Below are 5,087 nucleotides of genomic sequence, written 5' to 3'. Positions count from 1 at the left end.
TCCTATTAAAACGTGTCCCACTGCAACATGCCTAGCAATGTTCTGGGGCGTGGCTAARGSAGKGCTCTTTGAAATAAMATCAAGTAACGCAGTATTCCAATGGATCGAGTTTGTCGTCACGTTAGCTAATTGGCATATTAGGGTGATATCCAGATYGTGACCAATACCACAAGTTATTTCTCCCTCGCCCATCGATATAAACATCACTGTCTTTTACACGTTTAAACTAGCGCAATGCTGCTGTTGACAACTAGCCAGCATAAACTTGTATCAGCAGGATGACTGACTGAACTAACTGAACCGAATCCATTCGTCTCCACTCGACTCTCAACTGCGCGACCACGTCATCAATTTGGGAACCAAGCGTGTTTGTATAGCCTCTTCCTTTTAACATATCACAACATGTCACATGAGCAGGGTTGCAATGCCCGTGGTTTTCCGAAACACTCGGGCTACTTGGATAACGATGTTGCGGGTGAATTGTTCGTGGGCTGCAGGTTTTTGGCCCACGTTTGGCCTACTCTGCACTGCGGCCACCATCGTATTTCTTTAAAAAAAAAAAGTATATATATTTTACTGTGACCGGTTGCTGCTGARTATCAGGCAGTGAGGGAGGCTGTTACTGAATGAGTGGTGGGGAGGGCCGGAAGGAGGTGTGACAGAGCAGCAGTTCTTGAGTCTCGAGTGCTGCGCGAGTGGACATTTGAAATGGCAGTTATGGAACTCCCTCTCCGGTAAAAGTCCACAATAAAAAACTGACATTAAAATGTGGAGAATGACACATTGGCATATGTTGACCATCAAGTAGAGTTCTAATTTCTATGGTTTTGTAGGCTACTGTAGCCTCCTACCATTTGAAACAAAAATAGTTGAAATGACGATATCATTGGAGTCATTGCAAATCAATTTGTGCCACTTGTGTAGCATATCTGGAGCTGGTAAACGGATTTAATAAATAGCCTATAACTTCAGGTTATTTTTGTTGTAYCCTTGTGTTATTATTAATTATTAATGCCCATGTTTAGTTAATTKAATTGGAAGTTATCAATTGTGATCTCACAGCTCTATCGCAATTGCGGATCAGCTGTTGTTAGAATGCATTAGATTGATTTAACAGTCAGTCAGAATAGGCTACAGGTAAAAAATAATAAACACTGCTGTTGTGACAGGATATTAGTTCATATCCATATTAATATTTGATCAGTGATTGAAAGTACGACCCCATCCGTAGTAGCCTTTTCCAGCAGGCTATTGGCAACAAGCACTTCTTACCCCAAAATCGCCTTACTATATGTTGAATAAATTAGTCTGTCAATTTGAACTAAGCAAGCGGCTAAATCGTTCACTTTACATCTTGCCTATCAGGGGCTATAGCTACCTGCATATAGCTAACCAAACCATGCCAAAGTTGAATTACAATCATAAACCCAGATGTTAGTCAGTAGCCTATGCCTATTGAAATGACAATCCAATATCGCAAATAGGCCTTTTATAATGGTTTGTAGTCTGGCACAACGGGTTGGGGAGTAACGGATTACATCTAATCCGTAACATGTAAGGGATTACAACAAAACGGTAGCTGTAATCCGTTACATTACCAGCAAAAAATATTGTAATCGGATACGCATACTTTTGAAAAAACTAGGTGATTACTTTGTGGATTACTGTTAAATTCAGAAAGTATGTTTGCGGATTTTTTTTTTTACACTTCTGTTCTCAATGGCATTCAAATCAGATTGAAAAAAGGCGCAAATTAAATTTGTTCAACTCAAGCGAGTCTGAACAAGTCAGAGACCACTATGACACCAAATGGGTTTGATGGATCGCGGGAAAAGAGCAGGAGGCTACAGTCCAATCTATGTCTTCCAATGGTGCGACTGCTGTCGGCATCCAAAGATATCCAACTTGAATAAACGCTTGGAGGTAAGGATGACATCAGTGGTGTATCTACGGCGATACAGATATCACCTATTATTGATATCTGCATAGCGCAATGATGTGAATCACACTGCTGCTCTCTAATTTTAGATATCTGCGCCTTACGGATCGTGGTTGTTGTGGATGGCTTTTACAAATCTAAATGTGTATTTGAACCCAATAATGGTTGAATTCAATAAATTTAAGCTGCCTATCAATCATTGTTTTTGAAACGAGTGGACAGCCAGTGAAAATGCGCTCTTGCAACAGCTGCATAGTGCGGATCCAAGCCTATGGAATTAAAGTGGGGCTTTTATTGCTCAAACTAATTCATGCTGGTAAAAATAATAATAATCAATAGGCCTACTGGACACATGCTCAAACGTGCACACTTTTGATAGACTTAAAAGTGGCAATCTGTAGTTGCTACATCCATTTTGGACTTATAAATTATATATACAGTACCAGTCAAAAGTTTGGACACACCTCATTCCAGGGTTTTTCTTTATTTTTACTATTTCTAAATTGTAGAATTATAGTGGACATCAAAGCTATTAAATAACACATATGGAATCATGTTGTAACCATCAGATGTGCCTCCACAATCACCAGACCTCAACCAATTGAGATGGTTTGGGATGAGTTGGACCGCAGAGTGAAGGAAAGGCAGCAAACAAGTGCTCAGCATATGTGGGAACTCCTTCATGACTGTTGGAAAAGCATTCCAGGTGAAGCTGGTTGAGAGAATGCTAAGCGTATGCAAAGCTGTCATCAAGAGCAAGGGTGGCTACTTTGAAGAATCTAAAATATAAAAATATATTTTCATTTGTTTAACACTTTTTGGTTACTACATGATTCCATATGTGTTATTTCATAGTTTGATGTCTTCACTATTATTCTACAACGTAGAAAATAGTAAAAATAAAAACCCTTGAATGAGTAGGGTGTCCAAATTTTTGACTGGTCCTTAATATATATAATATATATATATCTATATATATATCAATTGATTATTGAAGAATATAAACTTATAAATGCCTCATGAGCTTAGTTCAACTGTCACATTCAGGAGAACCAAAATATAAGCTTGTTTACTCCAATGTTTCTAAAACATTGTAAATGTAAACAAACACTGTAAAGCCTCTTAACGGTTAAAACATATGTTTTTATGTCATGGATGGTCAGTCCTTTCATCCATAGCTGTCTATTAATCTGAGATGGTTACATTTCTCCAGGCCGATCCCTCAGCTTTTTACCAAAACAGAGGCGGGGCGACCGTTTTGTTATTGTTTCATCTGTGGATTTGCCCTTTAAATAGCTGCATATTATCAAGATATCAACGTGTCACCAGCAAAAAGGTCAACAATAGGCCTATAGCAAATGCAGCATGTGGCATTCATTTTTCACATGTAAATAGCATTTTTCATTAGTCGCTCAAAGCATGCGCATTCCAAGAGCGCTGCATTTATTTTCCCACTTGAATCAATGAGCCCAATCAGTCCTCAACGACAACAAAATCATAAACAACAAGCAGTGCTGGCTAATAAGTCCTTAATTTTGGGGTCATGCTTAGGTAAAACAATTTGGCTAATCTATCCTTCCATATTTCCACGTCCTATTCTTGAAGATGAAGGTGTATAGCATTTATTGGAATGACTGGAATTCTGATAGGACTTTGGTTTTTAATGTAAAGATATAATTTAATCGTATTATTATATGTAGTAGAAAGTGAATGGTTAGAAGAAGCCGACATAACCAACCCTATAAGTAAAATGTAACATCCATATATGGCCAGCTATGTAAACTTTAACATTGTTTTATTCTGCAATAGATGTGGCTCAACAGTTAAATAAAGGTTAAATACAGTAAACATAAATTTTTGTCTTCTTATAATGCCTCTTAAGGGGAACGTGACGGAATGTAATCAATTACATTCATACTGAGTTGGGTAATCCAAAAGTTACGTTACTGATTACATTTTGGAAAGGTAACTAGTAACTAATGGATTACATTTAGAAAGTAACCTACCCAACCCTGCTGGCACGTAAGGACACAACTGCCAGAAAATAGCCTGAAGTTCGTCCAAGTGTGTCTGTCTTGCGCAGAGATTGTGATCCTCTGTCCAACTTTCATCACTCAAACTCTTCTGTCAGATTTATATATAGTTATACACATGCGCAAATGGGACTTGATTTACAATCATAGCAGTCAAACGAGTTAAATCGACACCGTTGATGGAAATGATCTGGCGAGTTTATAAGGGCGATTCATCTTTCTCTTTGCGACATGTTAAAATTCCTCAATTACATCACGTTAGCTCGCAATAATTATTATTTTCATGCAAAACTAATTTGATTCTTACGTCGTGACGTGGATATTCCTTCTTAATTCGCTCGATAACGTTATGGAAAAAGGATAAACGTGGCAAATCCTCTTTACTGCCCCCCCCAAATTGGGGTAGTTTTCAGGCCTTGTGGGTAGGTTTGAGTAGTCATTGTCTAGAAATGTTAGCTAGACCTGGCAACCCTGCACACGAATGACTCCCTTATAAAATAACGGTTAAAAAAAATCGAAAATAAACATGAATCTAGTCTATTAGTCAAATCTCGTTACAACAACAGAATTTGTACGAACCTGCTCTGTGTAACTTTATCTCTGGTTTGCTAACCAAATCCAACAGCCTGCGTAAACGCTCGTTCTCCTCGCTGAACGCAGATTTCTTCCTGATACTCTGCTACGGTCTTCTCCACGGCTCCGAATATCTCCACAGCAGCCGCCGACAAACGCTCGGTGACAAACACATTCAACATCTGTAGCTTTGACATATTAGCAATGGTTATGAAAGTAGCTTTTCGCTTTATCAAAGAAATGTTGGTTGAAACCTCTATCTCTGATTCTGCTTAGCGTTCTTCGTCTTCTTCTCTCTTCTTCGATGAGATTTAACGGCGGTTGGCATCCAATAAATGTTGAATTACCGCCACCAACTAGACTGGGTATAAATCTTTTATACTTTACATGAAAAAATAATACGGTACCATCTAACCCTACACTCATTACAACCCCACCACCCTATTCCACTATTTAAAACCTATGTAGTCCTACCTCAGGCCAACAACCTGGAGGACGGGACACCTAGTTAGCGGCTGGTAGCAACCTTTGACAACAATAGA

General features: G+C 38.7%; 1 pseudogene; it reads right to left on the bottom strand.

The window, feature by feature from the left end:
- The window catches only part of LOC112071632 (zinc finger protein 239-like), a 34,498-nt pseudogene extending 29,642 nt beyond the window's left edge, over positions 1 to 4,856 (bottom strand).
- Between the last annotated feature and the right edge of the window lie 231 nt (positions 4,857 to 5,087).

Source organism: Salvelinus sp. IW2-2015, unplaced genomic scaffold (genome assembly GCF_002910315.2).
Source record: "Salvelinus sp. IW2-2015 unplaced genomic scaffold, ASM291031v2 Un_scaffold1669, whole genome shotgun sequence".
Classification (NCBI taxonomy): Eukaryota; Metazoa; Chordata; class Actinopteri; order Salmoniformes; family Salmonidae; genus Salvelinus; species Salvelinus sp. IW2-2015.
Note: the sequence above shows the minus strand (reverse complement) of the source record. Positions and strands in the feature narration are given on the sequence as shown.